At 42.4% G+C, this 15,401-nt stretch overlaps 2 pseudogenes; both read right to left on the bottom strand.

Annotated features, from left to right (window-relative positions):
• Window positions 1–301: 301 nt before the first annotated feature.
• LOC122139556 lies at window positions 302–1,207 on the bottom strand (annotated as a pseudogene).
• Window positions 1,208–11,861: 10,654 nt separating this feature from the next.
• LOC122139555 lies at window positions 11,862–12,769 on the bottom strand (annotated as a pseudogene).
• Between the last annotated feature and the right edge of the window lie 2,632 nt (window positions 12,770–15,401).

Raw genomic sequence — 15,401 nt, 5'->3', positions numbered from 1 at the left:
GATAAAAGTTCACTTTTATGCAATGAGCAGTGATGCAATGCAGCCCTACCAAGAAGACGCTGGAGCACATGTGATCCATCTCCTAATTTTGACTGCGGTACTTACTGCTAGCATTTCACTATTGTATGATCATATTTTTTTTCTTTATTACTATCTGATCTGTTCTTACTTACAAAAATTTATATGTTTGTATTCCTTTTCAATTGCTCCCGTCGCTGTGTTATTCTCAGATCATGGCAAAACTGGTCAGGTTTGCTGAGCGAGCGAAGCTGTTGGTGTGAGACTCTTCCTCGAACGCTCCTCAGGTATTTCTGTCAATCACGCTGATCACACGGTCCTGAAACTGTTTTGACACAATGTAGAAGAGTAGATGTCCAACACTGTGCTCGCATTCATCAGGAGGTGGTGAAGGCCCCCCGTGTGTTGTAACCCCTCTCACTGCTGGCAGCAGCATGGACAAAACAGGATTGGAAAGGCACAAAGCACACCAGCACCTGAACGATCAGTGTGATGATGATCCGGATGACTTCTGCTTGACGTTTTGGGCTTCCATTTTGGATTGTGCGTCCATGGATAGGGGTCCACGATAACAATATAACCCGCCCCACCATGAGGCACACCGCACCAATAAGGAAGAAGACAATACGTGCAAAGTGGACAGGATTGTCTCGGGCACCTTAGATGCTGTTCGCTGCATCTTGATGCACGTGGTAGGTTTGTCTTCCGTTCAGGGTCTCTTCCAGGAGACACGCGTAGCTGTGCTGCCCAGGGTCCATGATCCAGATCTCCCGCAACAGGAACAGCAAGTGCTTTACGGACGCTTTTTTAGGTTCTCGGGTGTGTCGCGGCGGCACTATGGCCACAATAGCGATCTGTGCTAATGATGCGAAAGCCCACAAGGCCAGGCAGGGATAGAGCACCGCATGCGGGTTTAATCCTGCAGAACGGCTCCAAAGGCCAGTAGTCTTGACGTAGTAGACCATTCGAAAAGGCAGCAGTAGATACAATATCAAGTCCCCTAAGGCGACATTGATCTGTAAAACATTGATGGAGTTCCGTCTTTTAGGGTCAAGGCAAGACCCAGAGGGCGGTCAGTTTGACCACTGTGCCCCTATGATGAAAGAAAATGCTGTAAACCCTAGGCTAGCAGTTCCGGTACTCTTGGGGGACGTGACCCTCCTTGATGCGGCGATGTGTTATGATCCATGATGGGTTTTGGCCTGATTTGCCATCAAACATGAGAACCATTTAAAACAGTAGTTTTTCAATTAAAACTATGGAAGCTGTTTCAGAGTTTTTGAAAAAGGTAATACCTTAGTCAGTAGCACTATATTAATTTTTTGACAGGAAGGAAAATGAGGATGGATAGAAATACAGCGTGTTCACTGGATTGTGCCGATTGTTTCATCCTTTCAAAGTAGACCAAGTAGTAGTTTGAAATGTGAAAGTTCTGGGAACTTTTACATTGTGCGCATTGTAAGACTGACAGCACTGTAAAGACTGACCAGCTCAGTTTTCATCCGTGTACAATGCAAATATGGCCTTTACCCCTGCGTACGTTGAGTGAAACACTTTACATATCTTAGCGCTGCAACTTTAATACTAATACTCTAGTATTTTGTAGTTTCTTGCAATTGGGAGGCATGGGGTTTTATTTATTATTATTTGTACTTACACTACCAATTTTACATTGTAAGTAAAAAAAAAAAGACACCAAAAAGGTTTTAAAAAATACAGTGAAAGACACCCTTCTCACCTATGGTGTTAAGTTACAAAAACAAGAAGAGAAGAAGAAGCAAACTAACCAAAATTTTGATAGGAGTCATATAACCAACACATCATAAAACGAATAATATACTTTCACTACAGTTCCTTTATTTATTGTTTGACTTGCTTTGTCCTGTGGCAGAATTAATTTATATTCATCAACAGTCATCTGTACCTAAAAAAATCACGCTACAGAGTTTTTGAATATATACTTTTTTGAATGGTCTACTTACTATAGAACCAATTGACCTACAGTACAACATTGTCTTCTGATAAGTTGGCTATTCGTAACAACTATGGTTTTCAACGGCCAAATTTTGTTCTACAAGATTACAAAGTAAAAAATGTAAAGGTACCAACCTCAGAGATTGTTGTGCATCGTATCTGTTTGTGAGGACTGTACGTTTGATGACTTATAAGTGCCCTTGCTGTCGCGGAGCTTCTGATCTAACAGAGGAAGGCATGAAGCTTGGGCTTTATTTAATTTTCTCGTTTGGTTCTGTGAAGACCCTTCACTTCCTGTAATGCATGTACTGGTGAGATATCTCAAGGGCAAACTCTATGGTCATAACGCAGTTTGAGAGCCAGTGGAAAAGTAAAAATGTGACAAGTTGGGTTCTGGTTATTGATTGGGGAACAAGGGTTGTCACCAGCTTAGCTCTCTTGGGGAACAGCATACAGCAGGGTGCAACAGAAGGCATCTGGTGTGAAGAGTTTTTATTAACCACAGGATTCTGAGGCTGGTAATTGTAATAAACAAGAAATGAATCTTTGTATGTGGTTTGGATGGCGCTTATCTTAAAATCAGAGGGCCAAAAAGACAAGACTATCCTTGACCAAGCAGTTAGACACAACAATCGAGGGCACGTAACTGAAAACTATATTTAACTTTTTGATTGTGTCCTATGCCCATTTTCTCTCTTTTCTCTCTCTCTCTCTCTCTCTCGCTCTCTCTCTCCCCTCCCCCCTTCTCTTCTCTTCTATATTATCGCGCACACACACACACAATACAAAAGTATGCATGATGTATTATATATAAATTCCGTCACCTTTCTTCCCTCCAAACCTTTTTACTTTCTGTTCCTCTGAGGACACAAAATTCAATATTTTGTCCATGATATCTTGGAATATGATTAATACGATTTTTGGTGCCTATCCCTTTATTAATGCTGTTGTTGGTTCTGTGACTTACCTGTGGTAAAAAAAAAAAAAAAAACCCCACGAGTGGAGTGTTTCAGCAGCCACAATTTCAGCCGCAGTAGAAGGTACTTTAAATTAAAAACATCAACACTAAAACACGTATATATGGAGTACCTTCAATTCTCCATCATTTGTGTTCCATTGTGAACGTTTCCTCAATAGACTCTGCATCGACGATTTCTCCCCCTCCTACAATTTCCTCTCTTCCACAGTCACCCACTCAGGAAGTTCACTGTAATTTTAAATTAACCCAGGATGTGGTTACTGACACACAAACATCATTCTCTAACCGAGCTATAGTAGAAACCTGGGGAGTTTTGTTTTTGGTTGAGATTCTTGTAAAGTATAGAGAATGAACTGTAAAAGAGGACGTTCTGCCTTGGTCTTTTGAGTGCATGGAGGCTTTTTTTTTCAGTTCCTCCATTTAACAAAGGGAAAGAGGTTAGTCCCCTAAAACACCATAATTAAAATATATACAATATTATATTGCAAATATTTTCCATATTTTTTATGAAGTTTATGAAGCACTCTTTCCATTTATAAGTATAACTTTGTATAACTTAGAACTTGGGCAATACAAATGATCAATAAGTCCTTGCAATGCAAAATTAGACTCCCAGCATGCCTCATAAGCCAGTCATTTTATCCTCCCAAAACATTAATATGAGTCCATTGTTGATATATATAATAATATATATATATATATATATATAGATCTATAAACTCGCGTTCAAGAAAAGTTGGGACACTGTACAAATTGTGATCAAAAGGGCATGGAAAATTACAAATCTCATAAACGTATATTTTATTCATCATATCATATAGATAACCTATCAAATGTTGAAATTTGAGACTTTTTTTTTTGAAATGAGAGCTACACACTGATAGCTCCACACTTCCAAAAAAGGTTGGGACGGTCGCATAAGAGGCCGGAAAGTTACATGTACAGATAAGGAATCAGCCTGGCGGACCATTTTTGCAACTTATTATGTCCATTGGCGAACCTTATTGGGGTATAAAACGAGCCTCTCAGAAGGCAGTGTCCTCAGAAGTCAAGATGGGCAGAGGATGACCAATTCCCCCCTGCTGCGGCGAAAATAGTGGCATAGCAGAAAGGAGTTTCTTTTCTCAAGAAAAATTGAAAGAGTTTTGAAGTTATCATCATCTACAGTGCATAATATCATCCAAATTTCAGAGAATCTGGGAAATCTCTGTGCGTAAGGGTTCAGCCGGAAAACCATACTGGATTCACGTGATCTTTGGGCCCTTAGACAGCAATGCATCACATACAGGAATGCTACTGTATGGAAAGCACAACATGGTTCAGGAATACTTCCAGAAAAACATTGTCGGTTAAACACCTCCACCGTTCCATCGCCGTTGCCGGCTAAAACTCGTACAGGGCAAAAAGAAGCCATATCTAAACATGATCAGGTGTTTTCTCGGGTCCAAGGCTAATTTAAAATGAACTGTGGCAAAGTGGAAACGTTCTGTGGTCGACGAAGCAAAATTTGAAATGCTTTTTGGAAAACTGGGACCCATGTCAGCTGGACTAAATAGTACAAGGACAGAACCCATTGTTACAGCTCTCATTTCGAAGCCTGCATCTTTCTCTATGTATGTTGTTGCAGGATTGCGTGTGGCATGGGCAGCGTACACATCTGGAAAGGCACAATCAATGCTGAAAGGCATATCCAAGTTTCTAGACCAATTATCTCCCATCCAGATGTCATCTCTTTCAGTAGCCGTGCATTGTCCAGCATTACCAATGCCAGACCACACATACTGCATCAATTACAACATCTGGCTTTCGTAAATAAGGATCCCGTTTGTACTGAATGGCCAGCCTGCAGTCCAGATCTTTCACCCAGAGAAAATATTTGCGCATCATAAAGATAAGATGCAACAAAGAAGACCTAAGACAGGTGACACTAGAAATCCTGTATTAGACAAGAAATGGACAACATTCCTATTCCTACACTTGGCAACTTATCTCCTCAAGGTCCCAGACATTTGGCAGACTGTTATAAAAAAAGAGATGCCACACGTGGTAAACATGGCCTTGTCCCAACTTTTTTTTGGACATGTGTTGATGCCATGAAATTTTAAAATCAACTTATTTTTCCCCCTTAAAATGATACATTTTCTCAGTTTTAACATTTGGATATGTCATCTATGGTGTATTCCTGAATAAAAATGAAATTTGAAACTGCCCAACATCATTGCATTCTGTTTTTATTCACAATTTGTCGTGCCCACTTTTTTTGGAATCGGTTTGTGTATCATATACATATCTATATATATATATATATATATCGATAATACACACACACACACATATAATAAATGACTTCATTAACCAAGCCATACCTAGTATTATAGAGTTTTCTAATAAAGTGGATATTAGAGTTCCGAGACAGGGAACACCAGAATAATGACTTAATCTCATTGTTTTTTGTAGACTTATATGGAAATAAAGAAATAGAGGCTATAGTGCACAGACTTGAGACTGAGTCCAAAACTGAGAACCTGTATACATATGAACATATGACGTTATTTTTCATGGGTTTGTACATTCCTTATCGTCTCGGTTTATTTATGTAACCCCTCGTTCCCTGAAGGAGGGGAACAGGAGCCGTCACGTCAATGAGTGGACCGACGAATTGGGATCTCGCCAAAGAGACCATCCACTTCGAATTCCCTAAAACGTGCCAATGCACATTGGCATACGATTACTACATCCAGCTTCCAGATCACAGCGTGAAGTATAGAGTCAGCAGGTGCCAACCGCCTTCATTCATGCTTTTTGCTGAGGAGCCAAGCAGCTCAGGTGGTACATCACCTGTGGCGACGGGATTGACTCTCCTGTTCCGTCCTTCAGGGAGAGGGTTTACTTACATAACCAAGATGTTCCCTTTCAAGTTGGTCACTCTCGACGTCACGTCTTTGATGACCAACAAATTGGGATCCCTACCACCATTCACAGGTTCTGCCCCCTCCATTGCCCTGTGTAGGCCTCCTAAACCTTTCCTAAAGGTGGACGATAGACTGGGCTCTACACAGAGAGGCCCGACTACAGGTTGTTCCTCCAACCCAACAGTAGGACTTGGATAACACTGGAAAGCATGGCCCTTCCATTGGAAGAGGACCCTGCAGAGTCACCCCTCCCAGAGGGGGTTTTAGTGACATTACTCCCTGGAGTACAACCCCGGGGTCCCTATGCACATGGTAGCTCTGGATGCTTCCTGGCTGCCGCATTTAGAGACAGCAGAACGTGGTCTGCCAGGGAACAACACAGCCCTTATTAACTGTACTGTGGAAATACACATATGGGATCCCAACTGGATAACTCATATGGGGCAATACCTCATACAAGTTTTCAGGAATTCATTGGTTGAAACGGCCCCTGGTGTCCCCGGACGCCTCCGCAACGTCTGGCCACCGGAGTGCTGGAGGACTTGACAGGGTCTGCCTGGTTATGGGACTTTCTGGAGATCTAGGCATCTAGGATGGTGCACAAGCCAACGCTGAACAGGTCCTCTCAATGTGCACTACCCGTTTGAGGTGAAAGACCGTAGGAACCGTTCAACCGCCAGTGCTATAGAACATAGCCGAACGTGTTAGGAGTCGCCAGCCTGCGCTCTCCAAATGTCCCGGCTAGCTGAGGCACTGCGAGCCAGCACCCAGGACAATGGACACCCCTAGGGGGACTGAGCGTACAGGGAACACTTGGGCTTCGTAGGCCAGTGATGGCCAATCCACTATCCAGTGGGCCATCCTCTGCTTGGAGACAGCCTTCCCCTTGTCTGCTCTGTGCTTCCCCCCATAACAGAAACGAAGAGCTGTTCTGAGGGTCCTAGAGCTCTGAGTTTCTCCTATCACGTACTGTCCGCAGGGTGCGTACGACAGAGCAAGCGAGGGCTGGGGCCTGCCTCCTCCAGGGTCCGCACTTGCGGTTCACCCCACCTGGGTCCCTGTAGAGTGATAGAAACCTTTGGCACATACCCGGGCCGGGGTCTCAGTGTTGCAACTGGAATCAGCTGGCCCAACTGAACTGGCCCTCCTCAGAAACCTGCACGACCCGACGTGGCTTCCCCTCTATGGGAGTCTTGATGGCCAAAATAGCAGGCAATGTAAACCTTAAGTGGAGGGGGAAGCCTACACGCCCCCCCCAACCCTTTCTGCAAGAAGGAAAGCTGGCTCTAATCGAACATCTCTGTGGGGTCCTCCTGGTGGAGGAACACCATTCGACAACCAGGTTCCACCCTTCAGAGGAAGGGAGTGACCTCAGTGAGGCACAGTTCACAACTCTTCCTCCGTTGTGACCCATAGACTGAGGAAACAGTTCTTTTATTGTTAAATTTCAGTACAGCGGTTGCTGGGCCAGCGGTTGAACATAAATAAAAAAAAGATTCTCCACCTTACCCTCCTTCGGGGAGGGAGTGGTGTGCAGTCAGCATCTCCCGACAAGCGTATCCTCCATCTCCCTCCGGGTCACGCCGGTCCCAAGGGGCCTCTTGCACTTGCGCTTGTGTGTGGGCGGGTACCCTGGATGGGCCTACGGCGCCTGCCTGCAAACCGTCTCCACAATTCTGCTTGTGCTGCTGCTACGTGGAGCGGAATTAGCCGCGTGGGGGCGCCCACAGCGCGAGCAGCTTGAGGGCTGCAGCAAGGTTGAAATCAGCAAGGTTTCCTCTGGCACAGGAGGTTGTTTGAATGCTCATTCCCTGCTTCTGGCCACCGAGAATGCTGGCAAGCTCTGACAGTGTCACCGAAAAGGCTGTCCCGTGGTACAGGAGGCATTCGGAACTGCACCTTATCATGCTCCTTCTTGTCGCCAACACAGCCCAGAAGGTGCTCCTGCCACTGGCGTGGACGCGGATCATGACCAGAGACGGTGCGTCACCTTTGTTGCTCAAAGCTCGAGTTCCTTCAAGTACTAAGTTCATGCAGAAACCGTCAGGTCGTGGCTCCCTCTGTGCAGGGTCTCTCGGGCGTTGGCCTGATTGACCTGCAGAAACGCCATGGTGTGAATGGCAGAAGCTGCCTCCCCACCAGCTCTGTAAGCTCTGCCAGTTTAGACCGACGAATACTTACAGCATGTGAGGGGAAGGACACGGTTCCTCCACAGTGGAAAGCAGCTGTTGACACAGTTTTGCATGGCACAGACCGCTCCCCAGCAGGGAAGGCCCACATGTACAACACAGGCGTCTTTACTAACGAGGTGGGAGAGCGAGGAACTACAAAAGATTGGTTTTGGGCAGTAAAAGGGGCCTCCACAACTTGTAAGCTCCTCATGCATCTCCGGGAAGATGGCACCATAGGTGGGGCCTGAACCCAGCCGCGACTTCCACAGAGAAACCACTCATCCAGCCTCAAAGATCGGATGCGGTGGAGAATTCCACACGGTGGAGGATAGCTGTCATCTCTAGGTCTGTCTCGGACAACGCTGTCGACACCCGAAGGGGGCAACACAGCTGGGTCGTCAGCCCCAGAGAGACGAGAGCCCTCCGATGCACCGATTGGACCCTCTGGTATCGAGTGCGAATTGAAGGAAACGGCCAGCTTCCTCCACTGTAAGATGGGCCGCACATTCCCTCGTACCACACTACGGCTGCAGTGTGCTTGAGGGGGTGATGAACCTTCCCTCTGAGGAAGCCGTCCCCGTGATCTCAATCAACTCCGGGTCCCCACACCGGATGCGCCCCCCGCCCCGATTGCTGAGATGAACCCGGGACTCACAGCAGGAGGGAGAGGGAGCCCGCCAGGTTGACATAATGTGGAGTCTTTCATGCAATCCGATATGGTCAGGTGACCCCGTGTTGTCTTTTAAAGAATGCTCTTTTGTGCTGAAAGCACAGGGGGGAGCTGGCCAACCGCACACTCCTGGTGTGGGCTGTCTGCATGAAGATGAATTTTCTGTTCCGCCGTGCGACCATGACCGCACCGCTGCCGTGCCGTGCCGACTGCCCCCCACTTGGCTGGCTCTCTGCTTTGCAACGCCGAAGTAGAGAGCAGTAGTGTACACTACCCGCTCGGCTCCGAAGCGAAAGGATGACTGAATGCCAGTGTAACATGCTTGCCATCACGCTCACGCTGTGATTATTCGGCAGCCTGGGATGCAATAGCGCACAATGCCAATGTGCTTGGCTCGTTTAGTTACATCAATGGGATGGTCTCCTCTGCGAGATCCCCAATTCGTCAGTCATCACGACTTGACGTCGAGAGTGAACCAACTGGAAAGGGCAATAGTCCTTATAAACACTGCCTCAGTGTAGATGACATAAAAGAAAAATAATTTTTTGCTGTATACTTTATTGAATCTACTGTCCTAAAAATCAGATATATACTGTAGGTTTCAAAAGAAAAATGGTATTACCATGACATTGAAGATTTTATGTGTATGTATCTTGAGTTGCTTTTTTATCTTATTATCCGACCACAAGCTACTGAAGCAAAACTGAACTAACAAAACAAAGGCCTGGTTATTTCACCATCTGTACTTTGGCTATATATGTGAAAAGTAGGCCTACTATATACTCTAAACTTTCAGAAAAATCCGAGCAGTATTGTAGTTTTTTTTTTTTTTTTTTTATCAGAAACCATATTTTTGACTGAGATGTAATGCTACTGTTTTTTGTTTGTTTTTCATGCGTTGCTTACAGTGAAGAGTTAGTTGTGTCAGACTTTTTTACGTTCCACAGTGAATCCTAGTCTACGTGTAAAAGGTTACAGCCTATGTCCTTTTCTCCCTCCTCCTAAAAGGACAGTTCAAGGAGTTTGAAGCAACACACACTTCCTTCATTTTTCCAACCACAACTCTCCCCATGCAATTTCTGCTGTTCTGCTTCTCTGGAGTCTTTGGTTTAAGGGCCGCCTCGATATGGTCCCTTGACCTTTTCTTCATTTTTGTCTGAAGTGGTCCAACTGATCCAATAATTTTCACTTCTCTTCAGAAGATTTTACTATTTGGCCAGTTTTAATAGTATTTTTGATGCAATTCAGAAACTAGGTAATTTTTAAAAAATCAGCTTAACCAAACACATGAGTTTCAGTAAAAAACCTTTTATATACATTTCAGGTTTCATTTAAATTCAGAGTTTTATGAGAATAAGCAAATTAATTTCCCAACCGTCTCTAAGCCAAATTAGCACACGACCTGTTTTTCCATTTGAACTGAATGAACCTAAAATGGCATATAACACGCAAAAGTGTCCCTGTAAAGGGGAGAAGCGACTCTGTTGTCTATCCAATTTCACTTTTGTGGCTGTGTGGCTCCCTCTTCTGGCTATTTTGTTGTAATTGCAGACTGAATTTCAAAATGTGCTGGCTTTATGATCTTGGTCAAGACTAAAATAATTTGGACCAGTCATTGGGAATTTTTTATGAACTCTTTTCCCGTCCAGGTTTTATAACTGTTGCTCTATGGTAGTGACTGAGAGATCTTTATTTATTTGTTAAATTCCACTCTGCTGAAAAGCTTCTTTTTTTTTTTTTCTCTATACTTTTCTTAAGTCGGTTCATAAAAATGTAGATAGTCCATACGTTGAATCCAAAATAAGGTTATTACCACCTGGCTAACTACTAGTTTGGTCAGATTAGTTTTCTCAGACACGGCTATGCAACTGGCCACAGGTTGAGTATCCTCGGCACACAACTAACTTGTGCTGTTTTTGAAGCAGATGTTTTACATGACAAAGAGGTCAACCATCCAAAAAAAAACAACAACAACCCCATACAAATGTACATTTCCCGTTTCAATCAAGTGTACCTTTTGTAACTCCTCCATTATCTTACAGTTCTCAACTGTTTGTGGCAGAAAGTATCATTTTGGTAATAGCCACTGAACGGACGTTTGAGCTACATTGGATAACACATAACTCCAATCACTTTTTATTTAATTTTTTTATTTATCTTTCCAGCTGAAAACAAAAAAGTGTCCTATGTAAACCAAGCTATTGTGTCACAATCCAATAGCATCATTTAAATCAGCATTTGTCAACTTGGATAATTGTTGCTGTAAAATAGCTCCAAATAGAATTATCAATGAAGTCTTGTTTTCCGTGAAGCTCATCGGGACGATTTACATGATGAGACACCGTTGATTGTCAGATGATTGTTAAGTTTATCATCCTGAGCCACTACTAAGGTATGCAAAGGAGCCATCGAGATAAAAGAGTTACTCTTTCCAGTAAGACAGCTCGCTACAAGTTCTTAGGGGTTTTGGGCATGATCATCTTAACACACATTAGAATGCCACTGGCTTGTGCTACACTCTTTGGGGTCAGTAAAATAGCCAACCTTACATACCTACAGTATAAAAGGGAGCGACTTCAGTAAACCAAAAGATTATTATGACTCTCTGGTCATATCCCATGTTGTAATGATTTAAAGGATCAAAAGCTCACTGAAGAAGCAGTGATTGAATTTTTTTTCTCTTGTGATTGGAATCAGAAGATTGAGTCATTAAGCCACATTAAAATCACCACAAGCATCGTTTCTTGGTACTAACTGCTGTAGCTCTCATGTCACTGCATATAATAAATTTGTCATTTTGGCTATTTAGTTATATTCTTATATGTTGATTATTATTATATTATGATTATTTATTATTATTATTATTATTCAAAAGATCAATAAAAAAACTGAAAAACAAATCGAGCACTCAGATGACTACAGTAAATGTAAGACAAATGTGCATATTCTTTGAACAGCGTAACAAAATAGTACCACCTCTGACCAGCGCTTTGAAACACTGTAAACTAATCCAGAGGGGATAAATTTAGTAAAGAGTCGCCTATAAGTCATGAACTGCGTTGCTTGTGTTTCTTAATTCATAGACCCTTCGCTGTTCTCAACCATGCGGCTCCTCTCTTTCTGATTGCTTCTGAAGCTCATATGGATTTGACATTCCCAACACATCTTTGGAGGAGCCCTTCAGTTAGGTCTGACCACCTCGAGAGGGACTGCTGACTTGCTTCCTGAGCATTTGAGTACTTTTTTTCCTTGTATCCCTTGCAAGCAAAGAAGTAGAAAAGGGATCCAGCATGAGTTGAGGTTCATCAGGCAGACGGTGATGTGAAGGGAGATCTAAAGTCATGGCAGTTCTTACATTCTGGCTTGTACCGCCTTTCTGATCATGTACTGCGTAGTGGTCGACGTGATATGGGGTTACACAACCACAAATAACGAGACAGGACGGCACAAATCACGCCGATGGGCTTTTACCGACTACGACCCGACTTCTCTGTCAGTTTATTAGACTTTGCCCGGAGGCGGAGCTTGTAGCACAGTGCCGAATACCACATCAGATGGTATCACAGGGATGCGAAGCCAATCACACAGCTCCGATGAGAATACAGGCAGGTTGTCCGTCTTCTCCGAAGTTGGGATACTCCTACAGGTTTATAGGTCCACTTTCCATCCTCGTTCGTCATGGGATTGACAGCAAAGGCAGGGTCGCACCACACAACTACCCATACAGCATCACAGATGTACCGCACCTTCTGAACCTTTCGGAATCGGTAAAGCGCAGCGGCAGTACCACTGCAATGAAACGTCCACGCTCAAGACATCATGAAGTTGCGCTGGCATACGGTTGATGTAGACAGCAGCGCGCCAACTTCCTTACTACCCCTCCCCCATTGGCCAAGGAACCCCTTGCCATAGTAACTGCACGCAAGGGCAGAGCAAATGAAAATAAGATGTCCTACACACACCAGTTGGCTGAATACAATGGTTGTGGATTGATTTTTTTTAAATTAGGCCACATGACCTGCAAAGCCAACGCATTGCCCAGCATCCCACATGCCAATCATAGAAATGTGCAGGCAAAAATACTGTGCCCAACCACGATGATCATACCTGTGTTGTACAAGAGGTCATTGTTGTGGCGTTTTGTACTACTACCATCTCCATGGGTCCCCAGTTGAAATCTGGAAAAAGGAAAACGATACTTTTACCTACAGACTGAGAAAATCAATCCATGCTTGTAGCAGGTCCACTGTGCGGTTTCACTAGGAATGCACAAGTGTGCTTCCTTTTTGTAACGGCATTTACATTGCAGGCAAAGGGAAATCGCATAAAAGCCACCTGGGGTTTCAAAGTCCCTCCCCCCCCCCCCAACTTACTACAGACAAGTTTTTATGCAGCAATGTCAAATAATTTTTCATTGTGCATACGTAAGTTTGTGATACCACTGTGATTGGCAAAGGAAGTTTTAGCAATCATCAGTCAATGCAAAGACAGGAGTCCAGGCGAGCACCGTGCGCCGCTGGAGCACGCAAAAGGTGTTTTCCTGTCAGTCCTACAACTACCCGAATTCTCACCCTCCAAAACCTTGACTCTAAAAAACATGTCTAGAAATACCATAGAGTAGCATACAGTTCTCTGTGATGGGGTAACACATGATGTGTGTTGGTTTAGTATACTTCTGCAAAGCTTATATCCACTTTTTTCTTTTCCCGGGCTAGACTATTCGGATTTGAAGAAGATTTTTTTTAATAAGCTGCTTTATGAGCATCATTGCAATCAGTCAGAATTGTTTCATCACGTGCAATTTGCAACATGCTATACATTAGATTTGTAGTTGATAATGAAATCGCCATGTGCCATTACACCACAGACACATTGCACATGCTCCTCTGCAATACAACAAACTAGAATGGATATTTCAGTTATATTCATTTGAATTCAAACAAGAAGGGTAAATAAATAATTATTAATAGAAAATCCCGCTTTGAACATCAATTCAAAAATATTATCTGCGCAAGAACTGGTCAAACATCATCCTATCTATCTACTATCTTCTCTCTATCTATCTCTATTATATATATATATATATTAGATATATATCTTATATATATATAATTTACGTATTTTTGGTTATTTTTATATTATATTATTATATTTATCTGTGTTTTCCCATAAAAAAAAAAAAAAAAACATTTTCACAAACATTATTAACAAAAAACCATAACTGTACGTACCAACCCCTTTCTTGTGCTGCAGTTTTTGTCCCTTGTTTTGTGTCAGTGGTCTGGATTCATTTGCCCGTGTCAAAATTGACACGTCCTGGTCGCATCCTTAACCACGTTTTCTTACACACCCTGACGAGTCAATGAAATACTGGTTCCACTTTGCTTTGTTACCATTACGATGACATAATTTCCTGGAATTTGTCACTAGATCTGCCCAGGTTAGTAGTTCTCTCTTGATCGGGACCTTCGCTGTCACATGTTAATTGCAATCCCCTGGGGGTGGGGGGCCGTGTTCTCTGCTTTAACTGCGGATGAAAGATGAAACCATCATGACTTTATAACCCTTTTAAGGTTACTTTGAAATGTAATTTGTTATTGCATTTGTAAAATTTGTGACACAACTGCAATATCATAGTAAGAAAAATGAGATGTTATTGATTATTTGACATATTTATGTTCATAATGAGGAGAAAAGATCAGCAGCTTCATTTATTTAGTTTTTATTTATGAATTAGTAGGATAGAATTTTTCAGTGGTTTTTAAAATGCACTTTTGATTTTGTTCTTCAGTTGTAAATAAAATGTGTTATTTTGCATTCTTATTCGCGTGGTTTCTTGGTGTTTATGGGTGTGACGGTAGTATAATGAGCAGTTCTTCGTTCTATTGTTAGAAGTTGAAAATACATCTGAAAGCTTCAGACAGACATCGCTGTTTAGTCTGAACATCCTATTGGCCACCTGTGGCTTTCTTACATTACAACCCATAAAATAAGGTTTGTAAATTATACAAACACAGCAGCTGATTTGTCCAATAAAATTTGAGAATACAGTTTTAACCCAGAATACACAATTTTGTTCGTCACAACGTCTGTTTTCCTAATGCACTAATGTCTGGCTGTTTTTTTTTTTTTTTTTTTGGTAAAATGTCCTTTAGATTTTCTTGTAACACTTTGAATAAGGTCCTTAGTTAATGTTTAGTTAAGGTATTAATTAACTGACAAACAATGAACAATACATTTATTACTGTATTTATTAGTCTTCGTTAAGTTTAATGAAAAGAACAGTATTCATTGTTAGTTCATGCTAATTCACAGTGCATAACTAATGTACCAAGCACAACTTTTGATTTGAATAATTCATTTAGTAAATGTTGAAAGTAACATTAACTAGATTAATAAAGTCTGTAGAAGGATGTTCTTTGCTTTTCATGTTAACTAAAAGTAGTTAACTACATTATACTAATTGAACCTTACTCTAAAGTGTTTACCGATTCCTTAGTGTTGAGGTTGTGTATTCCCATTAATATTTAGGACGTTGATGACACACACCAGGGACACCCAAAACTGAATTTTCTTTTGAAATTTGTGTTTTTAAAATACTTTCAGATCCTTTCTACTTTTCACTAAACAGAACGTAAAGGTTTATTTCCGTCTACTGTCTGTCCTCCAAAGCAGTT

The sequence above is a fragment of the Cyprinus carpio genome, chromosome B14 (assembly GCF_018340385.1).
Source record: "Cyprinus carpio isolate SPL01 chromosome B14, ASM1834038v1, whole genome shotgun sequence".
In the NCBI taxonomy this organism is placed as follows: Eukaryota; Metazoa; Chordata; class Actinopteri; order Cypriniformes; family Cyprinidae; genus Cyprinus; species Cyprinus carpio.
The sequence above is the reverse complement of the archived record's forward strand: the minus strand, read 5'-3'. Positions and strand labels throughout refer to the sequence as shown.